The sequence below is a fragment of the Alexandromys fortis genome, unplaced genomic scaffold (genome assembly GCF_014885135.2).
Source record: "Alexandromys fortis isolate MF-2015 unplaced genomic scaffold, M_Fortis_MF-2015_v1.1 scaffold_5, whole genome shotgun sequence".
Classification (NCBI taxonomy): Eukaryota; Metazoa; Chordata; class Mammalia; order Rodentia; family Cricetidae; genus Alexandromys; species Alexandromys fortis.
Genome location: NW_026067924.1, coordinates 30,481,158 through 30,498,282, shown reverse-complemented (window position 1 = coordinate 30,498,282; position 17,125 = coordinate 30,481,158). Strand labels below are relative to the sequence as shown.

The window sequence follows — 17,125 nt, the reverse complement described above, 5'->3', positions numbered from 1 at the left end:
CTGATGATTTTGGACAGACTGAGAGTACCCCCGCTACCATAACTTTGATTCTGGACCATTTTCGAGACATTAGAAATAGAGCAAAGAAAGAAAAATTCGAAACTAAAAAGGGTAAACTTACCATCTTTTGCAAAACCTAATGGCCAGCTTTTGGAACCGCTTGACTGATAGAGGGAACCTTTGACAAAAGACTTGATTTTTGGTGAATCTGGACACCCAGACCAGATTCCTTACCTAATCACTTGGGAGGACCTTGTAGCACACCCTCCCGCTTCATTAAAACCCTTAATTTCCAGGGGGCTGAAAAACAAAGCTATCTTTGCCATACAGGAGGAAAAAGATGAGAGGATCTTAAGCCCTCATCTGCTCCTGTGCTTCTAGGGGTTACAGAGGATGAACTTCGTTTCTCACCTCCCTCATTACCGACCACCTCACCGAACTGATCAGGTAGCCAGGGAGAGGGCCCAGGGAGCCTCAGGGAATTTGGGAGGCCCACCATTCACCAGAGGATGGGCACAATGAGAATTGCCCCAGGTGGCCAACTCTGCTGCTCTTCTCTTGAGAAGGTCAGCCCACAGGACAAGGAGAGCTATGAACAGATACAGCATTGACCCTTCACCTCTAGTGATCTCTATAACTGGAAAAACCAAAACCCCAGTTTCTCAATCCAAGGGCCCTTATTAACCTTTAAGATTTTGTTATATTCACCCATTAACCAACCTGGGAAGATTACAATCAGTTGTTTACCATGCCGTTTACCATGGAAGAAAGAGAGAATTCTGACAGAGGCCCAAAAGTTGGTCCCAGGACCTGTTGAAAACCCAACTGTCAACCCTGCTCTAACAAAGCAAGCTTTCTCCCTGACCTTTCCTAACAGGAATTTTAACTTGGCAGAAGGGAAGAAGAGGCTCTGGGTCTACCAACAGGTTCTGATGAGAGGTCTTTGCATGGCCAGCTGACAGCCCACCAATTTGGCCAAAGTCAGTGATATACTACAAGAAAAGACAAAATCTCTATCAGTCTTCTTAGATTGGATTATGAAGGCTTTTAGGGCATACTCTCCTATATATCCTAAGACTAAGGAGAATATGTCAGCCATGGTTATTGTCTTTATTAATCAGGCTGTGTCTGACATTAGGCACAAGTTACAGAAGATAGATGGGCATCTGTAAGATAGATAAGAGCATTTGGGAGCTGTTAGCAGTAGCTCAGAGTGTATAACAACCCAGAAACTGACTGAGAAAAGACCTACAAGACCAGCCCTTGCCAGATGCCAAGCTCACCTGGTACACAGATGGGAGTAGCTTTACATGTGATGGCAAACGTATGTATAGATTCTTTTTCTGGATGGTTTGAGACTTTTCCAACTGAAAAACATGAAACTGCACAGATGTTCACCAAACCATGACTTGAGGACATAATTTTAAGGTATGGTACTCCTATCCTCTTAAGTTCAGACAGTAGACCAACTTTTATCTCTCAGGTAATGCAGCTCTTGTTAAGGGCACTGAGAGTGAATTGGAAATTACATTGTGTTTATAGGCCCCAGAGTTCAGGTGAGGTCGAGTGCATGAACAGGACCCTAAAAGGGACCCTTACCAAATTAACATTGGAAACTTGTAGTGACTGGGTGGCTCTTCTCCTTTTCTCCTTTATAGGGTTCCAAATTCACCCTATACCTTGGGATTAACCAAATTTGAAATCATGTTTAGGAGACACCTCCTATTTTGTCCGACTTAAAATTGGAGCGTTTTGTTGAATTTGATAATGTTAACCTGGCTGTTTCCCTCAAGGTTGTAGCTCCTGTGCATAAGGACATATGGTCTTGCCTGAGAATCATTTATGAGACAGCACCACCACCCATGCCTCACAAGTTTCAGCCAGGAGAATGGGTCTTCATAAAGAGATATCAGAGGGAGACCCTTCAGCCGCACTAGAAAGGATCATATACTGTGATCCTGATAACTCCAACAGCCCTGAAGGTAGATGGAATCACAACTTGGATTCATCACATCCATGCCTTGAAACCTAATTTGACTAAAGAATGCTGACTTTGTCTGAATGCACAACCACCTTTTATGTTGGCGTTGCAATAGCTAGTGACACCTCAGTCTTCCCAAAATCCTACCCATGGGGAAAACAAGGAAAAATTTCACTACAGCAGGTGACAGGTATGAGGACCTGTGTAGTGCTCCCTGGAAGACAATCCCCAGTGGGTCTTTGTAGCCAGATCATCATCATACAAAATAACACCCTCTATTTGGCATCTGCTGGATGGTGGGCTTGCAATTCAAGACTAACTCCCTGCATCCATGGGGCAGTCCTTAAAAAAAAATATTTTGTGTGATGGTCCAATTTTTCCCCAACATAAAATAGTATACAAAGGCCCAAATGGAACTGACCCAATGCACGAAACAATCCCACACCAGTTAGGATTTATAGGGGTATTTATTTTGGGGGTAAAACTCACAAAACACCAACCATCTCAGGAAAGGAGCCTAGTCGCTGGAGCAGGAGCCAGAACCAAGCACTGGAAACAAGAGAGCGAGCCAAGGCTTGCTGCTCATTTTTAAAGATAAATAGACCATGCCCCAGTGGGTTAGTATTTCAGCAGCTATTGGCTGAAGGAGCTGAAGGGGCTCATGCAGCATAGTGGGCTCGTACTTCAGCGGCTATTGGCTGAAGGAGCGGAAGTTCCTCCCACAGCACTGACCTTATCCCATTTTCCTACCAAAGCAAAATTGGCAATAGGGGCAATAGCTATCTTGCTCTCTCTTTTCTGTTTGGACTGGGAATAGCTGGAGCAATGAGGGTGAGCACATCAGCCTTAATCCTCCAAGAAAAAAACTACCAGGCCCTACAGTCAGCCACCAATTCAGATCTCAAAAACAGAACAGCCTATACTCAAGTTAGAGGCCTCTTTAGATTCCCTGACTAAGGTTACCACACAGAATCAAAGAGGTTTGGATCTCCTCTTTATGCAACAAGAAGTCTTATATGCTTCCCTGGGGGTAAGAATGTTGTTTCTATGTCAATCACTCTGGGGGTAATAACAGATTCAATGGCCTTGTTACAAAAACAGATTAATGATAGGAATAGAATACTCATGGGGAAGCTAGATGGTATGAAAACTTGTTTAACTGGTCTCTTAGGTTAACCACTTTACTTTCAGCCAATAGGCCCCCTAATGATCTTGCTTTTACTACTTACTCTTGGTCCCTGCCTGTTGGAAAAAGGGCCTGCTTGTTCTTCCTAGCTGCCAAGCTAGCTTAGCCCTGAAATAACCAGACAGAAATTGTATTAATTAAATCACTGTTTGTCCCATTAGCTCTAGCCTCTTATTGGCTAACTCTCACATCTTGATTTAACCCATTTATATTAATCAATATATTGCCATGTGGCGGTGACTTACAGGTAAAATTCTAAGTGTCTGTCTCCAGTGGATCCATGGCATCTCTTTCTGTCTGCTTTCTTCCTCCCAGAATTCAGTTCCAACTTCCCCAACTACCTAAGGTCTGCCCTAGCAAAAGACCAGGGCAGTTTCTTTATTCATTAACTAATGAAAGCAACACATAGCCAGAAGGACCTTCTACACCATTTCCCTTTTCCTGTTTAAACAAAAAGGAAGGCTTTAACTTTAACATAACAAAACTACATATAACAAAACAGGTATCAACCAAGAACTACGGTTACAATATTTATATCAACTTTATCTTTTATCATAACTAAGAAACACTATAACTATAAATTATACAACTCCATCAAAGACTCAAGAAGGAATCTTACTAAATAAACAGGAAAAGCATTATAAACAACTTCCAAAACTCTAGAATTAACAGAAACATTTCACTATCTGGAAAGTCACCCAAAGTTCCTCTGTACTGTTGGGGCATCTGTCTTTAGCCTACTGGCCCATATTATCCAGCAGGCTTTTCCCTGGAGCAGGAAGTTTCAAAGACACTTCAATCTATATCGGCAGTTTTCAGTCACTTTCTTCTGTGTCTTGCAGAATATCTGGCAGATTTTTCATGAAGCAGGATCCCTAAATATCATCTCACCTTTAGGCAAGTTCAGCAGTCATTGCTCTGTGGGTCCTAGGCAAGAGCAGTTTCTTGCTCAAATGGCTAACCAACTCCATAGGGAGCCTCTTCAGTGCCCATCTTCCTCTTGAAGTAGATTGGTGCTGCCAGGAACAGATGTGGTTCATTGTTATGAAAAGTCCTAAGTTATTAAAACATTTTAAATGCCATATTCCGAAGGTCTCTGAAAATTTGAAGAATACCTACCTAACTGAAATATATCTCTATACAATTAGAAAATCTAACTAACATGACTACGAGCTTGACTATTAAAGATGACTCTCTATTAACCTATATTTCTTAATTATACATTACATTTTTAAATGAGCTACACAATCACAATATCTTAATCAAGAGAAGACATATACATATAAAAGAATTGACTTTAAATTTATATCAATAAACAAAGATCTATACCAATGCAAATTGTTCTTATCTATATTATATTCTCCTTTAAATGTAAAAAAAACATTTATAAGCAATATTTGGGAATATGAGCATAGTTTTGTCCATACTGCTTCTTGCTGTTTGGGGGCACTGTTAATCAGGTCTTTAATGGTGTATATATGTGCTAGGTTCATCTCAGTCAGCAGTTATGTGATGTAATTTTTTGAGAGTGCTTATGGCGACCTTTCAGGAGACCTTGGTCATGAAACCATATTCGCCTAAAAGCAATCCACAGGTTCTCATCTTCTGTTAAAACAAAAGTAGAACCTCTTTTCCCAAGCAACATGTCCTTAAACCCAAATTTTGAAGCCAAGATAACTTTACAATATACATGCTGGTTTAGCTTAGTAGCCCATACAATGAAATGTTTTACATGTTTTTAGTTGACCATGTGAGCACCAATTGTTGGAAAAAGGGCCTGCTTGTTCATCCAACCTGCCTGGCTAGCTTAGCCCTGAAATAACCATACAGAAATTGTATTAACTAAATCTTTGCTTGTCCCATTAGCTCTATCTAGCCACTTATTGGCTAACTCTCACATCTTGATTTAACCCATTTCCATTAATCAGTATATTGCCACACATGGCAGTGGCTTACTAGATAAAATTCTAAGCATCTATCTTTGGTGGATCCATGGCCTGCCTCTCTCTCTCTCTCTCTCTCTCTCTCTCCTTTCTTCTTCCCAGAATTCAGTTCCACCCCACCCCCACCTAAGTTCTGCCCTATCAACAGGCCAGGGCAGTTTCTTTATTCATTAACCAATGAAATCAACACATAGTCAGAAGGACCTCCTACACCACCCGCCTCATAAACAGACTGATGGCTTTTGTTCAAGAACTGCTCAATACTATTTAACTGATGGATTGATGTCCCAGTATCACCCCTTGAGCTCCTGATTGAGTACTGTCATCAATATTTGTGAAGGGGGAAAATGTAGGACCAAAGGCAGTTTGCCTAGGGCAACTTGGTACACACCTACCAAGATGGGTTCTTTAGATTAGTAGGAAAGTAGGCTCAAGTTTCAGTTTGCCCTAGGACAATGCCACCTCTTAGATCCCTCCTGTTCTGTTCTCATTTTACTCTGGGAATTTTTCCTGTCTTCCCAGGAGACAGCATTAACAGTTGGATACAAACTTGTTCTGTTTTTACCCTTAGAATGACTAATTCATTTTCTTTATTAGTTTTAATTGAAAATCACTACAGAATGTAAAGTTCTAGTCTTAGGAAAGCTGATAACTTATTATAGACTGTTAGAAAATACAAGTTAGTCAGTCATCCTTTAAGTATTGATATAATTAATTACAGGAATAAGCCTTATTTAGTTCCCTATATATGTTTTCAAAGTTAAACTTAAAACAAGTAATTAGAATCAAAATTTGTCTAATCAGATATACCTAAGCATCCCTCATACTTCAGAGATCTACATAATATGGCATTTAAAATAAAGATTAAAAAGCTTATAGTAAACAGAGTCTCTGAGATCCTAGCAGTGGTCAAAGGTCACCAAAGAAGATTATGAGAGACCGTGATGTCACTACCTAGATTATGGTGATGTTGACCACTGGGAAAGATGCCCCAGTCTAACACCTGCTGCCAGGACCTGGTCCAGATTGTGGACAAACAGCAGTATATGGGAGAATTGATGATACCCCCTTTTGTCTAGATAAAATAAGGTCTGTCTTTTCTGAGCAGCAAGCATGTGTTAGAGAGGAGGCTGCTCACTCAAGGACAAAAATAGTCTTGTGGTTAAATACCAAATGACCATTTGTGCTGTGCTTTGTTCTGTCTTTGTATACATGTAAGTTATGAAATAAACTCTGGGCTGTTTGGCTGCTTCAGCATGACCAGATAGACCTCCTGATTCTATCCTGTCTTCTGTTTCTTCTGACTTTTCTTTGGCCTCAAGGATCCCCTATCCAGGAACCCTCACTGACCTTATAGAATCTGGCTTCTATAGGTATAGTTCTGATAAGCTGATAGAGCAATGACTACTTACTGTTTGGATCACACTTCGGATTTTAGATTTATTGTGGTAGCCAACAAAATATAAACTTAAAGGTGTTTTTCATCATGCCAAAGGCATTTTTGTCCAATCCATACATGGCTCTCTGGACATCAGAAAAATATACATGCTTCTAACCAAAATCTGTAGTTTTTGGTAGGACTCAAAGATATGAGTCTATGCTTGCTATATAAAGGTACCCATTATCTATACTTTTTCTGCAATATGGATCAATATGGTCCTAAAAGTTTCAAATGTATTATTTTTCAGTACATAAATTTTAACTTCTGTTCTAAGTTTAAACTTATCTCAATAGGTTTTCACTTGGCTGGGCTGGCAGAAATATCTAAACATCAGTTGCTGACTACAATCTTCTCTGAATGACTGTGAGCTCTGGACTTCTTTAAAGCTGATGTGGACCAGTCCAGCTGATGTGAATGATCCCTGGCTCTTCAACAGTCTGCGAACCAGATGATTCTGATGAGTGCCCCATTGCCTGAGTTTCATCCTTACCTTTGGCTATCCTTTCAATCTACTTGAAACCTGATGACAGTACTCTGATATTAGCTTGAAGAAGTTGCAGAAAGAAGCACATTATCTCATGCTCTCTGCCCAGAATAGGCTGAAAGGCTGAGATGAGGGATAACACCCTGGCATGGGGGACAAAATGACTACCTATAGTGCCGGAAAAAGAGGCACAGAGTTGTCAATTAAAGGATTTGTTAACTAAAATGGTCCTACAAAAAAAAAAAAAAAATAAAAGAAGTCATTTTGTTCTTTATGCAGAAGCACAGAACCCAAGAAGATATTCAGGATTATAATTACAATTTTGTTGTACCCAAAAGAACAAAACTACAGGGCCTGGTAGGCTGGCCACTGTCCTGGAAAAATCTGTTAACTAAAGGTTCTTAGGTTCCAATATTATCTCCTTAAACCCATGGGCAAGCAGGACTCATGACTGTGTCCTGTAATTGGTACTTTTGAAGGGAGAAGTGTAGGGCCCAGCCATGATAAGCTTAATAAAGACCTGAGTCTCAGTAGTTTACCCTAAAGAAATACCTGGTTCCAATAAGGACCACACACTGAGCCTGCTCAGGCAACACCCAGGAATAGACCATGGAAAGGAAATTCCCAACATTCCAACCTTTGTAGATAGGATCACCTGCTAGCACACATTCATCAGGAGACTCAGACAAATGTCAGCCAATCAGGGGTCTTGAACCTTAGAAATTCCTCCATCCAGGTCTAGTAAGGTGAGCATCCAAACTGCCTAGGCTCCCACAAAGCCAATAGGTGCAGTAGGATCAAAAACCCATTGCCATTGTTGAGTTCTCAGTAGTCCTCATTGTCCGCTATGTTCAGCGAGACCGGTTTTATCCCAGGCTTTTTCAGACCCAGTCCAGCTGGCCTTGGTGAGTTCCCAATAGAACATCCTCATTGTCTCAGTGTGTGGGTGCTACCCTCATGGTCCTGAGTTCCTTTTTCTTGCTGTCTTTCCTTCTGCTCCTGATTTGGACCTTGGGGTTTCAGTCCGGTGCTCCAATGTGGGACTCTGTCTCTGTTTCCTTTCATCACCTGACTGCTCTGCGGGCTGACAAGACAGGGGGAGTTGATTGGGAGAGGGGGAGGGAAATGGGAGGTGGTGGCAGAGAGGAGACAGAAATCTTTAATAAATAAATGAATAAAAATGGGTTGATCAAGATGTGAGAGTTAGCCAGTAAAAGGTTAGAGCTAATGGGCCAAGCAGTGAGCCCCCAAATGATATGCCTAAACATGAAAAGTCCCTGCAAAAACCAACAAGGAAACCGAGTCCTGTATGTAAAAGCAAAGAGCCTTTATTTTAATCAAGTTTGAAAACCTGGTCTTTCTGCATGTCCAACATATTAGAGGAGAGCCCTGGGCTCAATTAGAATAGGATTTTATAGTAGTAAAGGTGGGGGTGGGGGCTTCTGAAGATTTAGGGCTCCTGATTAGCTGACATTTATCTAGGGGTGTCCTGGTGAGTGTGTTCTGGCAGGTAGTCCTATTTACAGTGGTTGGAATGTTAGACATTTCCTTAGAATGGTCTGTTCTTTGGTGGAGGTTGGGTAATCTTAGCATGTATTTCTTCTTGCAACCCTGCTTCAGCCCATACTTAGCTTGTCATGGCTGGCTCCCACAATCATGCTTTCTGTAATCTCTGTCAACATTTGCATACTGACCAGAGGAAGACTGAAATTTTGAGCCTACACTGTGAAAATCTTTTCTACTTTTCATAGCTCTGAGACAGCAATCCTTGTCAATAATAGATATTTATATGTTAGGGAACATAAGGAGTCCCAAAAAACTACCTGTGTTAATGCAACCAGCAAGAGCATTTATTATGCCACATACATGTGGAATTACACACCTGTACAAAAAGGCAAAAACCCCAAGAGGTATGTGTAAGCTCCTTTTAAGCACAGTAATGGGAATTTTAAAAGCAGAGTGACCATCCTGCTTAGGATTGGCTTATTCAGGTGGCAATCATATATAGTGGTATATTATTAATTTCTTGATAAGTACATCTTGACTGAAGAATGGAGGCAAATCTTAAGCCACAGAGGTCAGGCAATAGTGAAACACTCATTTAATCCCAGGATTTAAGAGATAGAGTCAGATGGATCTCTGTGATTTCAATGCCACCTTGGATTACACAAGATCAATACAGAAAAAAAAAAATCCAGGTGGTGGTAGTACACACTTTAATCCCAGTGCTTGGGAGTTATATGCTCTTAATCCCAGCACTAGAGAAATTACAAAATGAGAGGAGAGAGGGGCTGTCTGCTTAGTTTGCAGAGGATGGGTAGGAAAAAGCATGGGATTAACCCATTTTTAATAATGTGTGTAGCACCATGAGGTGGTGGCTTACCGGGAAAGAGTCTAGCCTACATCTGTCTCAGGTCAGAGAAGCATGGCAGCTGCCTCATTTCCCTTCTTCCCAGCTTTCTGTTCTGTCTACTCCACCCACTTATTACCTGGCACTGGCATTTAAAAAAAATTCTCAACCCAAATTATCTTGGAGATTTGGTAGGCCCACTCAATGTGGTCATCTTTAATTGAGATGTGGCATCCATTTTTTTTAACTCTAGCAAAATGGCAATTTAAAATTTAAAATGGAATTATGCCTTGTGGTTTCTTTAAAATTACCCATGCATAGATTTTGAGTAAATAAAACGTGAGTCTAACAAAGGAAGATCTATAATAAAATTTTTAAAAACGGCATATAGCAGTTTTACCATTATCTATATCAAAAAGTCATCTGAATTTTTGCTAACCAAATTTAGCAATCAGAGCTCCATGATAAATTTCTGAAGTCAGGCCCATAACAGCAAAAATAGATCATTTTTGTCTCAGCTCCATGTTTGCAAGAAAAGTTATATAGACCAACTTTTTAACAAAACAAGCATATTCAGTATTTGATTGTATGAGAAACCATAACAAACATAGTTTACATCCTCTTTTGACCTTTTATAATTTCTTATATACCTTTTATTTACATTTACCTTAACCAGAATTAACCCAAAATTTTGACAACACACCAAAATCTCTCTCGCTTTTTAGACAACATTTTTTTTTTTACTGTAGTCTTTTTTGTGGTTTCTCTCAGAGGTGTATGGCTATAATATTTTAAGCAAGAACAGAAACATGCATATAGTATAACAAAAAATTTCAATTTAACATCACATAAAATCCTGTACCAGTGTGAAACATTTGAGACCTACAGTAGTTTTTTTTATATTAACCAATAATAATTTGTAACCAGACCCTCTAAATGATGACAGATATTTATAACACATTGGTTCAGAATGATCAAAGCAGTTCTGGTAAAGAGAGGTCAAATGGTGCAGTAGAATTGTCTATATTCTATCAATTATGTTTTAAATAAACCCTGATAGGCCAGTAGCCAGGCAGGAAGTATAGGTGGGAAAACCAGACAGGAAGGTGAGGCAGGGCAATGAGAAGAGAAGTATTCTAGAAAGCAGGAAGCTCTCTCCCCAGTCCTGTTCAGATATCGAAAAATTAGGATGTGACCTGCCTGCTGAAAAAGGTACCAAGCCATGTGGCTAACATATACTAGAATAATGGGCTAATATAAGTTATGAGTAAATAAAAAGCCTGAGCTAATGGGCCAATCAGTTTGTACCTTATTGAGACCTCTATGTGATTTTCTTTGGGAACTGGTGGGAGGACAGAAACCAGGTAGGTCAGAAACCTCAGTCAACAGAATGGCACCAATATCTAGACAGCTGCATCCTCATAAAGCCTGAGACAGCTTGGGAAGTAATTCTAGAACAAAATAACAGCTTTACACATGGTTTCTTAGTAGCAGCAATTTCTCAGGACTTCTCTGCTAGCTAGAGGCAAGCAAGCACTCTCATCTATGAGAGGCTTCCTGACTCAGCTTTAGCTGTAAAGCTTTGCAGCTCCTTGAAGAGGTCCTGCCAAGTAACATTTAAATAGTGTTGATAAAAAGATGACCACATGTTTTTCAGTTTTCAGCTGTAGCAGAAAAAAATGCTGTGTTCTTTTAAAATGCCAGCTTTCTGGGCCATCCTGCCAAAGCACTCTTTCAGGCAGGCAGTTCAACTATGGAGCATTTGAGTGTGGTTTGTGAGCACACTGCTGCAGCTTGCTTGCTGGAAAGATCTTGAAATGCCATAGAGTTGTGGCAATAAATATGGCTCTAGCTGGTACCTCAGCCATGATGCTGGAATCTCATAAAGCTAAGAAATGGGCTGGATCTAGCCATCAAAGCCACAGCTTTAATCCTCTCTATATTGCTTAGCAAATTTAAGACTCCTGAGGTCAGAAAAAGGAGATACAGTAAAGATAGACTCAAAGATGAAAAATCCTCTAAATGGTTTACTGTGGCTAAAAATTTTTATATTTACTTCGGAGAGTGACGAAAGAGGTTAAAGTCTTCAAAATAAAAAAGAAAGAGAGTAGGTGGGTGTGGTAGTACACACCTTTAATCCCAAAGCCTGGGAGGCAGAGGCAGACAGATCACTGTGAGTTCAAGGTGTGATAGCATACACCTTTAATCCCAGCACTAGGGAAGCAGGGACAGGTGGATCTCTGTGGAGTTCGAAGACAGCCTGGTCTACAGAGTGCGTTCTAGGACAAAGGCACACAGAAACCCTATATCAAAAAGTAAAAGTAAAAGAAATAGAGGTTAACTATGAAAAATACACAGAGAATCTGGATACTGTAGGTTATTATGCTCTCTTTGAATTGTTTAAATGCTGAGGAAAGAGAAACAACTGCTAAAAGATATTTGCTTATAAGTGCTGCTGAATTAATCTTAGATAAGTATTTTGAAAATACCTTGACTCCAAAATTGAAGTCAAAAGGTATGATACTTTGGAGAAGAGATTTTGTTTCTGTTTCCACCAGAAATAAGAGGCTATGGATTAATTCCAAGTTAAGAAAAATCAGGTTTGATCAATGAATACCACCTGAGAAATCTCTGGTAGGAACAGGTGGCCCAGATGTCTGAGATCTACATCCAGATCAGATTCAAGATGCTTCCTGAGATGATCAAGCCTCACAGGATACTCCAGTCAGGACTTGATCATAATTCTAAATTTTCTTTAGGTCCCCATAAGATTATCAGTACCTCCAATCAGCAGAAAGTAGCCTGCAATACTATGCCTGCATTTCCAAAAAAACGGACTATGGATATTTTTCTTTGTTTAAATAAAAGGGGAGAAAGTGGTGTAGGAGAATTTTCTATATTCTGTCAATTACGTTTTAAATAAACCCTGATTGGCAAGTAGCCAGGCAGGAAGTATAGACAGGACAACCAGAAAGGAAGTAGAGGCAGGACAATGAGAACAGGAATATTCTGGGAAGCAGGAAGCCCTCTCCCCAGTACTGTTCAGACACCAAAGAAGCAGGATGTGACCTGCCCTGCTGAAAAGATACTGAGCCATGTGGCTAACATATACTAGAATAATTGGCTGATATAAGTTATAAAAGTTAATAAGAAGTCTAAGTTAATGGACCAATTAGTTTATACCTTATTGAGATCTCTGTGTGATTTTCTTTGGGGCTTACCAGCTGTGGGAACTGGGCAAAACAGAAATGACAACAAGCAGGCCCTCATGTTCCAGTCAAACCTTGGTCAGGTTTGACCTGAAGTTGAGGCACACCACACCCAGGGTAGGTAGAGGGAACTCATCAGCCAGCATGGGATGGGGAGGGTGGTATGCAGTATGGGGAGGGAGATTGCTATCCTCTCCAAGCCATAGTAGTTAACCCCAGATTCTCTGTTCAGTGTTTGAAATCCTATTGGGATACATCTACACCCTACACCTGTGGCTGGCAGCCTTGTTACATTACAACAACAAGGCTACATAGCCTAGCCACCCATCTGATATAGGTGGGTCTTCTATCTATCTGTTGTTTCATTGGTTAATTAATAAAGAAACTGTTTGGCCTAATAGGTCAGAACATAAGTGGGTGGAGTAGACAGAACAGAAAGCTGGGAAGAAGGGAAATGAGGCAGCTGCCATGCTTCTCTGACCTGAGACAGATGTAGGCTAGACTCTTTCCCGGTAAGCCACCACCTCATGGTGCTACACACATTATTAAAAATGGGTTAATCCCATGCTTTTTCCTACCCAGTCCAGCTGGCCTTGGTGAGTTCCCAATAGAACATCCTCATTGTCTCAGTGTGTGGGTGCTACCCTCATGGTCCTGAGTTCCTTTTTCTTGCTGTCTTTCCTTCTGCTCCTGATTTGGACCTTGGGGTTTCAGTCCGGTGCTCCAATGTGGGACTCTGTCTCTGTTTCCTTTCATCACCTGACTGCTCTGCGGGCTGACAAGACAGGGGGAGTTGATTGGGAGAGGGGGAGGGAAATGGGAGGTGGTGGCAGAGAGGAGACAGAAATCTTTAATAAATAAATGAATAAAAATGGGTTGATCAAGATGTGAGAGTTAGCCAGTAAAAGGTTAGAGCTAATGGGCCAAGCAGTGAGCCCCCAAATGATATGCCTAAACATGAAAAGTCCCTGCAAAAACCAACAAGGAAACCGAGTCCTGTATGTAAAAGCAAAGAGCCTTTATTTTAATCAAGTTTGAAAACCTGGTCTTTCTGCATGTCCAACATATTAGAGGAGAGCCCTGGGCTCAATTAGAATAGGATTTTATAGTAGTAAAGGTGGGGGTGGGGGCTTCTGAAGATTTAGGGCTCCTGATTAGCTGACATTTATCTAGGGGTGTCCTGGTGAGTGTGTTCTGGCAGGTAGTCCTATTTACAGTGGTTGGAATGTTAGACATTTCCTTAGAATGGTCTGTTCTTTGGTGGAGGTTGGGTAATCTTAGCATGTATTTCTTCTTGCAACCCTGCTTCAGCCCATACTTAGCTTGTCATGGCTGGCTCCCACAATCATGCTTTCTGTAATCTCTGTCAACATTTGCATACTGACCAGAGGAAGACTGAAATTTTGAGCCTACACTGTGAAAATCTTTTCTACTTTTCATAGCTCTGAGACAGCAATCCTTGTCAATAATAGATATTTATATGTTAGGGAACATAAGGAGTCCCAAAAAACTACCTGTGTTAATGCAACCAGCAAGAGCATTTATTATGCCACATACATGTGGAATTACACACCTGTACAAAAAGGCAAAAACCCCAAGAGGTATGTGTAAGCTCCTTTTAAGCACAGTAATGGGAATTTTAAAAGCAGAGTGACCATCCTGCTTAGGATTGGCTTATTCAGGTGGCAATCATATATAGTGGTATATTATTAATTTCTTGATAAGTACATCTTGACTGAAGAATGGAGGCAAATCTTAAGCCACAGAGGTCAGGCAATAGTGAAACACTCATTTAATCCCAGGATTTAAGAGATAGAGTCAGATGGATCTCTGTGATTTCAATGCCACCTTGGATTACACAAGATCAATACAGAAAAAAAAATCCAGGTGGTGGTAGTACACACTTTAATCCCAGTGCTTGGGAGTTATATGCTCTTAATCCCAGCACTAGAGAAAATACAAAATGAGAGGAGAGAGGGGCTGTCTGCTTAGTTTGCAGTTTCCCAGCCTTGGTAGAAGTAAGACTTCTCCAGTAAAGACTTTTTGGTTTTCAGATTGAACCCTGATTTCTGCCTCTGGGTTTTTATTATTGATACTACAATCATATTAGTACATGTCTAATTAGTTAGGGCTATCAGGGGTGGGATAAGGTTATAGCTTTTTGATTCTTTGGCAAGTCTTGGACAAGTCCCAGGCTTTGTCCTTATAAAGTATCACCTGTGTGGAGTGGGAGTTGGCTTAGGACTTATGCTTAATTAAGTAATTAGGTGCCTGTCATGATTTTTGCATGGCCCTCTCAAAAGCATGTCTTTATTGACTCTTTACACACACTTAGAGCTTCTTCAGCTATCCACACAGAAAATGTGTAAAACTGTTCCAGTGAAGGATACAAATGAAAGTAATTTCTATTTCATCCTACAGAACCAGTATTAACTTGGTATTGCAACCAGACATAGACTTTGTAAGAAATAGAATTGTAGTGTTATGGGTCTGAGGTCACTCAGAGATTCAACATGACAATGAAGAAAGTTAACTAATAAGAGACTTTATTAAATACTGACACTGAATACATAAGAACACTCTCAAGATTGTGTTAATCATGAATTTATAAAGGCAAAACTCACAAGGCTATGTATTTCGTGCCATTTTGTAATCAGGATCAAGCATATATCCTGTAATCCGGCACATATCTTACCTGTAATAGTCTGTTCTGTCCCTTTAAGAGACAAGCCACGCCCACTCCCTCCTCTGTCTGCCAAGGCAGGCAGATCTTACTTCCTGCTTGCAGCCTGAGTCTCCCCCTTTTCCATCTCCCTCTCAAGAGGCAGCTTCCATCTGTCCTTTCTCTTTCTGTCTCTCCCTTCTCTCTTTTTCTCTCCCCTTCTCTCTTTCTCTCTCTCTCCCCTTCTCTCTCTATCTCTCTCTGCACTTCTCTCTGCTCTTCTTCTTTCCTCCTTTCTTTCCATAACCCATGTAATAAATATCCAATCTCACTCTGCATGGTGTGCCTATCCATCTCTCCTTTGCTCACCACCACCATGAGGCTCTCCACCCGGGACCAGCCACCTTTGGAGAACTGCAATGTGGTCTTGTATGCTATCCCTGACTGGGAATGGCTGCTCTGGGGACTTCTGCCTGCCCCCACTCAGAGACTTGCAGCATTTCTGCTATTGCAGCTGCCAGGGATCCTGCAGCATTTTATTTTTACCTTTATACTACCTATAGTCAATTAAGAACACATCCTGTTAATGTACAGTCAGGGGCAAACAAGCTTGTTTACTGAAGTGAAAACACAGGCAATTACAAGAACAATCCCCAACATTCCAGGAAGAACAAGTTAGACATTTTTGTTTTTATAGTTCCCTTAAACAGTAATTTTAAGTTTTTAATATAATGTTCACTATTACAATAGAATGCTGTATCTTATAAATACTCTTTGGCAATCCTCAGTGAAAAACCAACACTACTAAATACTAAAATACTTTTGTATACAATGAAGTGAAATTTTTATTCCAATTCAAATGTAATGTAATGATTTCTACCATTAAAAATATACCATATTGGAAAGAAAAAAAAAACATGAGAAAAAAAACAAGATCTCAACCACTAGATGAAGTTAATTATTTTCTGTTGTCTTCTGTTTCTGCCCTGCCCGGTTCCCACAGTTGTTAAGTCCAAAAGAAATTACACAGAGTTCTACATTAGTTATAAACTGCTTGGCCCATTAGCTCAGACTTCTTATTAACTCTTGTAACTTATATTAGCCCATTATTCTTGTCTATGTTAGCCATGTGGCTCAGTACCTTATTCAGAAAGGCAGTCACATCTTGCTTCTTCTGCAGCTGGATCATGACTGCAGAAAAATGGGCATTCTTCTTCCCAGAATGTTCCTGTTCTCATTGCTCCACCTCTACTTCCTGCCTGGCTGTTCCCGCCTATACTTCCTGCCTTGCTACGGGTGAATCAGCATCTTATTAAAATACAGTTCAGAAATTAGAAGTAATAAGATCTTATCTCTCAGGGGCAAGCCTCGACAAAAATACCTTTCTTCCAGAGTGGAGGCATGGGAATTTTAGAAATATAGTAAAGAATACAAATATGTGAATGAAAATATAAAACACACAAACTACAGGATAGTATTTGGAGGAAATTTCAGTAAATACTGAAAAATCACCCTTTTTAAATTTTCAACAACTTAATATACCCCTGATTTCAGAAGGTAGGAGTAGAACAAAAAAAACCTGCATTATCATACAAATTGAAAGTCATGGGGCATGTTCAGTCACTCATGCCCTTGACTCATGCCCTAGACCAAACACTCTGTTGGCAAACTGTTGAAATAGGAGCGGCGGGGCTGCGTCCCCAACACCCCGGCCGCTTGGCTAGCTTATGCCCAAAATAACAACACACAAACTGTATTCATTTAAAGAACTGCTTGACCCATGAACTCTAGCCCTTACAGGCTAATTCTCGCACCTGGTCTAGCCCATTTCTAATGATGTTTGTAAGCACCCCAAGGTGCGCTTACCGG

At 40.5% G+C, this 17,125-nt stretch overlaps 1 protein-coding gene and 1 pseudogene across 1 annotated transcript in view; one reads left to right on the top strand and one right to left on the bottom strand.

The window, feature by feature from the left end:
- The window catches only part of LOC126501694 (aldo-keto reductase family 1 member C1-like), a 41,477-nt gene extending 24,949 nt beyond the window's left edge, over positions 1-16,528 (bottom strand). Inside the window, exons 1-2 of the mRNA XM_050142514.1 lie at positions 16,398-16,528; positions 4,059-4,183 (exon numbers count right to left, since the gene is read on the bottom strand). The gene's annotated coding sequence lies outside the window, so the exon portion shown is untranslated. The remainder of the gene's footprint in view (positions 1-4,058; positions 4,184-16,397) is intronic.
- LOC126501501 (estradiol 17 beta-dehydrogenase 5-like) overlaps positions 1-17,125 on the top strand; it is a 103,364-nt pseudogene that overhangs the window by 41,015 nt on the left and 45,224 nt on the right.